This window comes from Paralichthys olivaceus, chromosome 2 (genome assembly GCF_024713975.1).
Source record: "Paralichthys olivaceus isolate ysfri-2021 chromosome 2, ASM2471397v2, whole genome shotgun sequence".
NCBI classification, from domain to species: domain Eukaryota; kingdom Metazoa; phylum Chordata; class Actinopteri; order Pleuronectiformes; family Paralichthyidae; genus Paralichthys; species Paralichthys olivaceus.
In genome coordinates, this window is record NC_091094.1 from 8906298 (window position 1) to 8919732 (window position 13435).

Below are 13435 nucleotides of genomic sequence, written 5' to 3' on the forward strand. Positions count from 1 at the left end.
GCAGCAATATTGAACTTTTCCTGGTTATGTTCAGGCACTCACAGCAGTTTAGGGAAACATAGTGGTCTGGGTTTATAAGGGAAAAGTTCACATAGATTTTATGCACAATATGTGCAAATTTCCCCATTGTAGGACATATAAAGGATTATCTTATCTTATGTTTATTAACATTCAATGTAAACCACACTCTTATCTTCCCTCACTAAAGTGTTTTTGTTTGGCTACATAAACGTCCAAAGAGTCGTCCAACCAACCATGAGGTGTTTTTCTTCCTACATTTGGATGATATTACATCGCCAACTTCCTCCTTTGATCCCTTTATAATTACTACAGCCACTAGAGGTCAGTTTACAATACACGGATAATGTCATAATGTTGTACGTGTAATTGGTAAAACAGTTAGCTAGTATTTAATTGTAACTGCTTAGAAACAGGTTGGTCTAAGTTAAAGAAGAAACTAAACAAACTTGTAAAATATGATATGATAAAGTGGATTTCATATTGTTCTCATAGTGTAATAGTAATTTCTATAAATATATCACAATCAACAAGAAAAAAATACAAAACTGTGTATACATTATACTACATATATATTGTCTGTCAATTTTATCTGAAGTCGACTGTTGGCCTGTTTTGCATAAATGTTTCAGCAACATCTCACTTTGGAAAAAAATCTCTTCAGTCACCACACAGATCAAATTTATTTCTAAACAGACAAGTAATATGGTCCCATCAGTAAGAAAATATGTTGCATGATGCCGCTCAAAACATTTTATTAGACCCTTACAGCCAGGTGAATGTCCACGACTTTCAAACTTCAGAAATCAATCAAACTTTATTCAAAATCATGTTTGATACAGATTCATGCAGTTCTCCATGCCAATAACAAAACGACCTACATGTAAAAACAATTTTCTGATTAATGCATGGGAACATTTTGGGGGAAAATCTAAAAGAAAACTTAAAGGTCCAGTGTGTAAGATTTAGGTGAAAGAAATTGTTGGCAGATACTGAATATATAAAATAATCCTAGTGATGTTTTCACTGGTGTGTTTCATCTAAATTGTATGAATTTCTGTTTTCTTTACCATAGACTGGGCTCTTTATATCTAACAACTTTATATTTGCATGGAGGGGGGGCTCTCTGTGGAGGTTGCCATGTTTTTTACTGTCTTCCAAAGTGGACAAACTAAAACCTTTTGACTTTTCATGACTGAAGTTCACCACAGGTTCTCTTTTATGTTTGGAAGGGGAGGGTGAAATGAGGAGTATCCAGCTGCAACATGAAACCTCACCTATAGGTGTCACTAAATTCTACACACTGAACCTTTAAATTGAACAGATAAAATATAATGACAATTGAAATATACGAGTTAATGTATTTGCAGCCTTTATTTTACTAAATTGCCCAGCAGAAATCATTACATGCCAGTGAAATACACGACTAACAAAACTTAGGTATTTCTACAACTTGAAGAGAAAATGTCCTCTCTCTCTCTCTCTCTCTCTCTCTCTCTCTCTCTCTCTCTCTCTCTCTCTCTCTCTCTCTCTCTCTCTCTCTCTCTCTCTCTCTCTCTCTCTCTCTCTCTCTCTCTTTCTCTCTCTCTCTCTTTCTCTCTTGATGTTATTCCTGTTATTACCGGACAGCATGAAGTGCGTGCAGCAGGTTGTTGAGCAAGGCTTCATCCCAGGACTTCAACCTCGCAGTGTCCCGGTCTGGTCTGGCATATTGAACACGAGGTAACACTGGCAGAGTCACTGACAGCTGGCAGTGCGCACGGTGCAAGTCGTAGAGAAAACATGTTTTCTCATGAGGTTGTCTGTCGGCAAACAGTGCTACGCAATACCCTCCTCTATGGCCTTGTGTATAAGTGACTGAGGGCGGAGGTGTAATAACTGTGGACAAGTGTTTGTCTGATTTCTTCATCAGGGTACTCAGTGATTATTTGTCACTGAACATTTTGTCATTCCATATTCAATATTAGCTGAAGCATTTGCACAAGTTGCTACAATAAACTGCGATCATTTATTTTAACAGTTTCTTCTCTTTTTTGTAACGATCCTTTATTTAAATGTTTGTTAAGTTTGGAGGAAAATAACATGTAATTTACTCATTTATGGAACATGGACAACACAAGGAAATACAGTTTCTGTAAAGCAGAAAAAAATATCTGAAAAATGAAACATATGAAAGAAATGAACATCTCTGGTTTTTATTGCATTTAACATTGAAAAAAATCAATTCACAGAAAATACAAGATGTAATGAAATAGCATGAATCAATTTAAAAGCATTATCAAGCCATCATTAGCTTCTTTTGATGAAAAAAGAACGAGGCCTAACTTTCACAATTGATTTTTCTCTTTTGGATTCATATCTCTTTTGTCATCTTTGGTGTCGACTAGATGATTTGTTTAAAATAAAGCTGAAGGATCCTGAATCGACTGAACTCCTCCTGATCCTTGACCCACTGATCACTCATCTCACATCTCATCCTCTCCTCATGTAGACGTCACCTTGATCACACCCAGACTCAACTTTCTTTGTGTCTTATGTTCAAATCAACGAGGGCTTTGTAGTCGGGATATCGGCCGGCATAGAGATAAGTGATGAGATAGTGGGCAGTTGACCTTCTCAGGCAGCAGCAGTGGAGTCATCAGCACACAGGGCAGGCAAACCTGATGACTCAAACTCACTCACATCCCAATTGACTGACAGGTCAGCGGGTTCGGTGATTGGGATTGAAACCTGCGCCGTATATTCGCACATGTGAAGGAGAAACACGGCCATGCATGCATACAAAGATGCACATTCATCTATGAGAGCACAGGCACACATTCATCTGAGACCACCGTGCTCCTGGAGGCCACAGAGGAGGAGATTAGTCGGGGATCCTTAGTTGAGATGGAAATGCTCCGTACAGTCACATCAGCCTGAGTGGTCGCATAACGACGCTGACCTAGAATGTGAGGTGCCCCCTTCCACGAAGCTCACTCTTACTAAGAATGAAAATATTTACAACAGAGCCGGAGTGAAGTAATGCATCCTCCACCCTCTGCCCTACATCACAACGGCTCAGGCTCCCACAGAGTTGACAGAAATATTCCTAACTAGTGTTGACAGTGCCTGCAAAAGAGTTCCCTGCTCATTTTTAACTACTTCATCTGTCATGCAGCCTTTCACCCTCACCGTTACTCAGTGCGTCCCGATTCGTTGCACTTTCTGTGTGGCCATGATTGTGCATTAAAATTCTTGATATCAAGCCAATGTTAATATCACGAAACATAAAAGATTTGTAACGCTGACAAACAAGGGTTTTATTTATTTCATGGGTAACACAACAGCCTATAGATTCTTTATTCTGGCCAGAAAGTAGGTCATTCCTTTTGATAGAGAAGATGGGGAAAAGCTGGAGCTGCTAAGGAAGGAGATTTCCGTGAACTTGCTGACCTCCTCCTATACACTGAGGCTGCTGGCTGCATTCAGCGCTGTGGAGGGAAAGGCCGGCTCAGTATCTGGGTCAGGATTCCCTGGATGGAGGAGGACCCACCTCTCTCCTCTCTGACAGCAACAAGCTGAGGAAACAGAGAGCGCTGGGAAAGAAGTGAGGCTACAGGCCTGTTCTTCTAATGTCAGTATATGTGAGGTAAAATGAACTGTTAAAGTAAAATGCTCCTTCACAAAAAGCATTCAGAGATGATTTAGCAGCATTGGGAGTTACAGAGCCAAACTGCTAGAGAGCAAATGACATGAGTAAATATCCTGGAAACCCCATGATAACACTCCATAGGAAATTAAGGGCCCATACTGACATTATTATCTTTACAAAATAAATACAGGAATATGTTGATGATGCCAGATGGGCTTGGGTTTGTCCCCCTGCAACCCTTTCAGGATAAGCGGTATAGATAATGGATGGATGGATGGATGGATGGATGGATGTTGATATCAGCATCCATGCAAAGTGAAATGTGACTGATCTTCTAGATGTCCTGAGTTACTACTTCCTGTTTCACTTTGCAGGTTCTGATCTTTTTTGTCTTTTGATTACTTTACTTCCTGTAAAGTGTGTCACTGTGACATCAGGCTATTTAAAACTTACTTTTTTAAGGAGGTGGTAAACAAGTCTGCTCCACATGCAATAATACTTACTGATCAAAAATAAATGTTAAACACCATGATTACTATGCAGTGGTTATGTCACCCTAGCAGCCACAGCCCCAATCAACTCGTTGATTACATCGTTGGCACACTCCTGTGCACTTTGACCCCTCCATTGACCTGCACCTCAGAGGTAAATTTGTCAAAGTTTTGACCCACAGATACAGTACACCCCTGTGGCCCCATCAACTCATCGCCCTGCCTCTGTTATCTATGATAAACAAAGGCTCCGGGTGGATGTCATCATGCACCGATGTCCTGTCAGCCTGCCTGATGGGGGGGCATTCAAAGGAGGCCGTGCATGGCAGAACAGAGAGAGGTTTGGACGTGGACACATACACCTCACGTTGCCTCATCTGAGCTTCATGGTGGTTAGAGAATGAAAAACATTCTTGAGCTGGTCCTGAAAAATACTCAGCAGGAAAATGAACCTTTAAAATCGCTATGTTCTAGAGATAACTGTAACTCAGAAATGAAGGATCCTCCTCTTATGAGCTATTTGTATCTTGATAAAAATCATTCTTATAGATACAAATTCTGAATGTGATCAAACTGAGCTGTTAAGAGTGAAAACCAAAGAGCAAAACCCAGGCTGGTACCTTACAGACTGGTACCTTCATTTTTAAACAATTAATTTCCTTTTTTATTTATTTACTTGAAAAAATGGCATCAACATGTAAAAGCTAAAATTGAATAGAACAAATTCTGGTTCGGAATCAGCACGGAACTGTTTGCTTATACTTACATTAACACTTTTCTCGTAATGTCACTGTCGGTATGGTTGCTCCTTCCACCCTATTTACTGTTACATTGCCATTCGGTTTGTTTACTCACGTCACAGCGCTATGATCTGTGGGTAGTTCACTTTGGCGAAGTCTTCAGAAAAGCCAACTTATGCAAAGTGAACAGAGAGTCTGTGAGAGAGCCCTGAGTCCACTCTGATTTACAGAGAACGTGAGTCATGAGGATGGACACTGGGACTGGGCCTAATCGACTGAAGCTCAGCACAAACCTGGGACTACATTCGATGTTTTTTTTATTGTATATTGGCATCTGGCTTGAGTGTTACCTGGCACACAGCCCAGCTATATCATTATTGCCTGTAATGCTGGCTTCAAGGGAAACTAAAGATGAATAGTAGAGATCAGGCTTAGGTTACAGGGAACAAAAATCGATAGAGAAACAGACTTTCTCAAACCCAGCATGGTAACTAATGTGTTTCCTATACTGAATAACTCTGTGAATACAAATAAATTTGTTCCACATGAGCTGGCCGACTGGACTGATGGTGATTCCCCTCCACTGACTGCTCACCCTCACGGAGCAGAGTATCCACTTCATTCAGAGCATGTGTGAAAAAATGGCTAAGAGCATAACAACCCTCTTTTGTGGGGCAGTGGTGTTTACTACAGGATGATGGACTGCTGCACTCATTCCCACTCATTCCTCTGTTACGAGGATTACCCAGGGCCATGGCTTACAGAGAAAGAGCCCCCTCGCAAACTTCCAGGAAAAGTTGTGCCTTCATTTTTCGCATGACATGTTACTTCCCATTCATAAAGACAGAGCAGGCAAATAAAGGAGCCTCACACGGGGGCTTTTTGGGGACAGGCGAGGGGATGTGAACACACCCTGCCACTCACCGGGTGAAAAACATTCCTGAGCGTACAGTAACAATCTCGGGTTTCACTGGGAAAGGAACTGCATTGCTCAATGACGTAGTAAACACAAGGAGAGCGACTCAAAAGAATCGAGATGAAGGCCATGAAAACAAGCATGTTGAGGCAATGTAGTAACTCAAACTTAACCCCCACCCATACATCCAGAGGCTCTCAGTGGAAATGTGTTTTCATGTGTGCAACAACAAGTTAATACATCAACTTTTACTTCTCCAGACGTGAGTTGTGCAAGGACGTGTTTTGATCGCTCTTTGGGAAGATTTACTGTACTTGGGGGGGATGAGGGGATGAGGGAGAGAGAGAGTGAAAAAACACCTGTAACCAATGCAGAGGAACACGCACTCGCCCTGTTCTTAGTAGATGATGTATACTTGTCATTAAACCGGTTCAGACCACCTAGCGAGCAGTAGAGCTCTCAAAAATCACAAACACGCTGTTGTTTTTCCACTTCCTCTTAGATGGACCTGTTACAGAGTGTTGGTGTTGGTTTATGGTCTACGATCAAAACCAGTTCTCAGGACGTCAGAAATCAAGAGTTTACATCTGATGCCAACAGCAACACTGGAGGGTGGAGTGCATGGAGGGCCATCATGGAGAGACAAGAGGCATCATATTGTTTAAAACTGGGGGAAACGCTGCACATTCACAGACAGTCTAACCAGGAAGATATTTATTGTTTTGCATTCAACTGTTTACATGAATGGTACCTGACCTGTGCACAACGACATGAAGTGGGTGTGAACAGTGTCTGGTCAGTTTGGATTTGTTGGATACAGAAACGGTGAGATGGTTTTAAAGACGTCTTTTTCAGGAACCTGAACAGACAATCAGTCGCTGCTGTCTGAACTTCCTGCAATTACTCCGAAAGTCTGAATTATTAAAATCGTTTTCACACTTTCTGTGCACAAACCAGCTTTTGGTTAGATTACATTTTGGTCCATTGGTCTGGACTGGTTTTTTAGTCATGACCATGGCACTAGAGATGGTGTTGTTTGGTTGGTGCAGACATTCATGCTCCCCAGAGGATGAATTCTAATGGCTCAACAATTCATAATCTTTCATTTAGCATCATAAACAGGTTCAGATTTACATTTATTCATTGGAAATATTTTAGTATCTACTGGACTAATGTCATACAAACATGCATGTTCCTCCTGAACTGTGAGCTACAGCTAACTCTTAACTTTTCACAATGAAGACAAAATTTTAATTATTTAAAAATTAAATACCTGCTAGGATGACGATATAATACCATCAGCAGCAGCTGAAGCAAATGTTATACTAAGAACGTGGATTAATGTGGATTCAGTAGAGCATCAACAGTTCATATGTATCTTCAGTAGTTTTAGAATTATTCATTGTTGTTGACAGCTTTTGAAGGTTTATGTTTTTATGCATGAATGAATGTGCATATTTTGGAAACACAATTAATAAACCACATTTTCCACTAGCTAAATGTTTTTTTTCCACAAGCTCTTGCAGGGAGATGATTGGAAGAAGCATCATAAGAAGCACACATGCATGTCTTAACATGTGCACGACTCCACACTACGTGATTATTCATCTTTTCTGTCTTCTTGTTTTCTTGCTATGTTCCTGTTATTCCATCATCTTCACACATGTTTACAAAGTTTTATGTGGTTTCAAGCTTCTCATCATTTTTGCTGGTTGTTTGTCTGGCGTCCGTGTTGATGTCGCGGAGCAACGCAGCCCCGAGGTCATCCAGTCTGATCTAAAGAGGGTTTTAAAATGGTGTTTAGTGCGTTGGGGCAGGGCTGGTCTGGTTGTTTTGGAAAGCAGGGCTGCGTATGAAGCAGAGTTTTTGTGTATGTGTGTGAGCATGTGTATGTACAAGGTAAGGAGGGCACGGAGACTCTGTTATGAGCTGTGCAATTGAGGTGAGATATTCGTTGCAAATGGAGCCAGCCTGTTGAGTTCAGAGGGGTCCTTGTGTACCCTGCTCTGAACTCTTGCAACCCCAGTGGGTGTGTGTGGTGTGTGTGTGTGTGTGTGTGTGTGTGTGTGTGTGTGTGTGGGGTGAAAGGGGTGGTAGTGGTAGGTAAATGAGTGGATGGGCTAAAAAACATGCACCGGTCGACCTTGCCTGTGCCAACAAGGTGGAAAGTGATGCCCCCCCCCCCCCCCCCCCCCCAACCCCGGTAACACACACACACTTTTCCCACTGTGGCCTCAACACTTAGATGTGACGATGATAACATGCAGTACCTGCTGAAACCATATATGATGTTTCTTAGAGATGTTCAGAAGTGGTTGATAGATTTGTATTATTTTTTATGCCAAAGGTGTTCTCTTAATGTGACAATTAGGTCACATTAAGAGAACACGTAAACCAACACTTCTTGGACAATCCCCAAAACTCAATTTCACCACTGTTCACACAATGCTGAGTTTGAAACATCTAGTTTTTGACAGTCCAAATGTATTAGGCCCCCAAATAAACCTAAAGTTTGTTCAGAGGGTAATACATTGGGGAAGAAAAAAACCAACATATTTTTGTGTATATTTTCCCGAAAAAGAATTATCATTAGTGTTTTGCACAATTTCATTAGCTTTTCATATTTTTCTTTTTAATGTTTAAAGCTCTTCTTCCTTTAAAAATCCTTCAAATAAAAACCTCTCAGATTGAACTGAGTTTAGAACAAAGGCTGTGATCAATATGAATCTTTATTCGCTCACTGAAATCAGGCTATAAAGAGGGATTTGCTTTATAGCTTTGTCTGACAGTAAATCACACAAAACATTGTGTTTAAATTGAGCTCGATATACATAAACAATTCAGGTGGTGAAACTTTATTTAGACTCTTTAAGACCCTTTTTGTGACGAATGTATCATAAATGAAAGGATCCTGATTTAAATGATATGGAGTAAAATTAGATTTTTGGGGTCTTGTGGGTCTGGGGTCCATGGGCATTTGGTAGCGCTGCCTGGTTAGCTTTGCATTGGTCCCTCTATATTATTGTGCTGGTTGGAAGGTTCCACACACTGCAAAAGTATTTTCGATAGCAACATTTAGTCCCTTAGTGGAAAAAAACAGTTTTACTCATTGACTGTTGTGTTTAGTTTCATAAGTTTAAGTTACTATTGGCTCTTTGAACATGACAAATATGGAGCAGTACATCTTGTTTGTCTGAACTGTTGGTACATTTAATACAGTGTTCAATGACCTGATGCAGCAGGAGTGCAGAGGGAGGGGACAGTCGATTGCAAACCAACAATAAAAAGTTTAACTCACTTCTTGAACAGGCAGGAAGCCAGGATCCTAAAATGGTTCGTGAATTTGCTCTCGTTGACTTGTTTTTGTCAAATGTTGATGTATGAACTACATGTGTACAGTGTGTGCGTGTACAGGCTCACTGTGCATCCACGTCGGATGATTGTCGGGGGCCAGCGGGGCCACAGAGTGACTGACCTCTGCACAGATGTTATTACACCAATGAGGCCGCCCATCTGATCGTTAACCCCTCACTGCGTAATCACACCAACATGTGTGTGTTTGTACTCTCCTCTGCGTCTCTCTCCATCTCTCTTGTTCTTTCCTAACTCTGTTTTTACTACTGTACTTCATTTGACAGTATGGATTTTTCCATGAACCACCTCCTCAAGGCCTCAGACTGCAGGACTCTGCACTGAACTTGTTGTGATCTTTTCTGACCACGGACAAAAAGTGGACAAACAGTCTGTTAGCAGGAGAGAGGCGTCTTGTGTCTCTGTGGGTTTTCTTTCTATAATCAGAAGAATGGAGCACTTTAACTGTTGGTAAAAGTTCCTTATAAAAGTTGTGAGGTGTAGTTACTCTTAATAATGCATTCGTTTATTGGGTGGTAAATATTATTTCACTGTAGCGGAAGTAGTTTTCTCTAAAAGAGCACTGTAAAACTTTATTTGGCTCTGTTCAGCATTAAGTTAAGCCTCTATGAGGCCTGATTTAATTGCTGTCATTTGTGTTGAGTTACAGTGTGTAGTTGGCGGTTCAGAACAAAGTGTGCGACAGAGTGAAAAGTTCATTTTTTGTGGCCGTGTAGAATTAGGATAAATGAAAACCAGCAGTTCAGGAAGAGAGATTACAGAGAATTGTTTTATTTGAAAACACAATCTATCTTTCCACGTTCTTTTGATTGTGTCACGTGGTCTTCATCAGTAAGTGATCAGACCTGTTTTGACCCCCATCCAAGAGTCAAACAAAGGTATTAAACATCCAAAACGAACCATGCACATCTCAACAACTATCTTTATTCTATACAAATGTATTCAGATAATTTAACTGTATTTCTAAATACTGCTGTAACTGACTTGCATCCTGTTTATTATTACAATATTCAAGATATCAGAATTACTTATTACTTATCTTTAATAGATTTGCAAACAAATGTCAAAGATATGTGTTGCAGCTTTATCATTGTCATTATGGGTTGTTGTCGATAGAATGAATCACTCAAGCCTTTTTAAAGAAGACAGGCTCTGAGCAATAATCAATCAATCATCAATATTCAAATAAAAATGAAATAAACTGGTATTTAAATGTTTTTTTAATCGCCTTTTCTGGCTCTTTCATCACCCTTTTCATTTAAAATGACACATCAACTGATTACCATTAAAAGTTGGACCTTTGTGAATTCCTCTGTGTATGAATATCTCTCCTTTTTAATTTTAATTTTATCTTTCATTTATTATCATTTATTTTCTCATTATCGCCTGTTCTTGCTTGTTGAACTGCGCCTTTTTAAATTGATATCGTCCAATGCCTTATCGAGCTTTTGGCTCAGAGGGTCACAAGTTCAGAAAAACATTTAGTTCATGTCACCCATTTACGGTAACACAACACAAACGGTAAACTTGGAGCCAGGGAGATTTTCTGTGCGTGTCCAGTGGCCTGTTTATTTGTTTGACCCATGCTGTGTTCTGTATTAACGGCCCGCAGAGGAAGTCAGGGTCCTGCGGTCTGCTGCCTCCTGGGGAGCACAGAGGAGCTGTCCGTCTGTTTGTCGTTACAGGGTCGATCTGTCAACATGACCTGATCAAATAACTATTACACATTTTGGCAGTTTGTGCTCATGCATGTTTCAGTGTGTGTGTGTGTGTGTGTGTGTGTGTGTGTGTGTGTGTGTACTTGGGCATTTGTCCTCCCTTTTTTGTGCAACTGGAGGATGTTTGCCAGGGTGACTAGTAGCTTGTTGTGAAAGCATGCTCCGTGTTCCATTTGTTGGACACGTGCACACATGTGTGTGTGAATGTGTATTTGTGTGTAGTTATTTGTTCTGTAGGATAAGACGACAGTTTAATTACATTGATCAAAACAGCAGGTTGATACTTACAAGGCTGCATCTATTGAAAAACTCAGTTTTGTGTTGTCGTCCTAATTTCATCTGAATGAAGCAGGCTGGAAGCTACAGTTGTTTTCGTGTGTTTGGGTCTCTGCCTCACTTTACCTCGGATGATGAAGCACCAATCCTGTGTCAGGTCTGCTTACTGTTGCCATGACAATGAGACGATGAGCTTACCTCTCACAGCCTGTAGATGTTTCGATTATTCTCCATCATGCAATATTGTCAGGGAAAGTGTTGCTTGTACACCTCTGATACCTTAATTGTGCATGACTTATATTACGCCTGACCTGAATTATGTTTCACATATGATTGACCTGAGAGATCTGAGGGCCTTTGTAAGAATGCTTTGGTTAATGTTTTGTGTTAGGAGTGGTCAGCCTGTCTCTGCTGAACCTTGAGTCTGTATCTCATGAGAAAACATCTTGTCATGAGTATGGTGACGCATGCAGACTGCTATCTGTTCCCTTCCATTTGGTTTAATACTCAAATGCCATTCCATTGGACTTGATGCTTTTTGGTTTGTCTGTCAGCATGTACGATGAGGCTGCTGCACATTAAAGGACAATCAGGCTGATTTTGGACCCAATTTGACCCGTCTGGCTATCACGGGGTCGTCTCTCTGTGCCCATTATCTGCCCAAATAATCCGGAAGTGTGAGGAGTTTACAATATAATCTTAATTCTACAGATTGTGACGGAGTCTTTCAGATCTTTAATCATAGATATCAAACATGTTATCGAACATTATATGATTTAAAAAAAAAAGTCCTATTATTTATTTTTTTACAGTTATACTTGAGCAAATAAACCACAGCAACTTTCACTTATGTGTAAACCTGCATAGCAATAAAACCTGATTTTGATTCTGAATTTTGATTGGTGGTGAACAGACTGGTGTCCATGGGAACGGACACGTTGGAGAGCGGGTTAGGCAAGTGAGGAAATCACTGTGGACCTCATGCTTTGGGCCTGTTTAACTTATGGTCATCTACCTGCATGCTATCTGCATCTAATATCTTTCCTTCCTTCCTTCCTTTCTTCCAATTCTTTTACAAACACTCCTTTTCATCTTTTTTAATCTTGCAGTTTTAGCCCCAGGCAACATCTCACAAACTTTCACCGAACTAAAAGATACATGTTTAGTTAGACCTTCCTCAGAATTATGTAATAAACAAACTCAAACTACTTATTTTCATTTATTTTATTGAGAGGTAATAATGATTTGAACATCTTATTTTTTTCAGTCTAACCGGAGTCGAGTAATGGTGGCAACAGGTTAAATGAGTACATTGATCTGCCCAGTGACGTGCGCGAGGTGTTTCAAGGCCAGATGAGCTATATAATCTCTCCATATAAACCTTCCAGAGGAAGTGCCTGGGTGGCATCCAGATCAGATTCCTGAACCACCTCAGCTGTCTCACAACTTTACTCTGAGCTCCCTCCACATGTCTGGGCTGCTTATACTATCTTATCCTATCTTTAGGGACAAGCCCAGGACCCTTGTGGAGAAAGCTCATTCAACATTACCGAGCGTGCCGGCATAGCCAGGAGCAGAGGATTGTTTTCATCTCTGTCTGTTTGTGTGTGTGTATAAAATAACTCAAAGAAGAATTGACGTATTTTCACCAAACCTGGTGGGATGTTCCGTGGAAGGATAATCTCCAGATGAATAACTTTCACAGCTGATCAGTCAGGGGGAGGACACACACACTTACAGTACACTCAACCATTTTCATACATGACCTTTGGGTCTGGAGTTTACCCAGAGTCTGCCTTTCACACATGCACAACGCAGCGGGAGGTGCTCTGCTCAGACCGCTTTCTCCTCTGTGGAAAGTATTTAGGATCTGTGGAGTTCAGGGCATGTCTGAAAGCAGCTTTACAGAGAAGGCCTGGTGTTAATCTGACGTTTCTACATACTGAGAACTGTATGTTTGTCTCATGAACACACAGGAAAGACTTTCTGGTGAATCCTGCCTGCAGTGGACAGTAAAATCTTTATGAATGTTTAAACAAGCTAATGACGCAGGCAGGATTTCTCTCAATACTGTCAACGATCAATCTGAGCCACAGCCGGGTCGATGTGTTCGTGAAAGAGACAGAAAGCAATGATGAGGCAGAGTGAACTGCACACAGCTCTGCAATTAAGTAACTTCTTCATTTAAGGCAGCAACTGTGACCTCAGACCTGCAGCTGCTGATTGTCACCCCAGCCTCCTCACATTCAAAACAACCAGCAGTATCCTCTTAA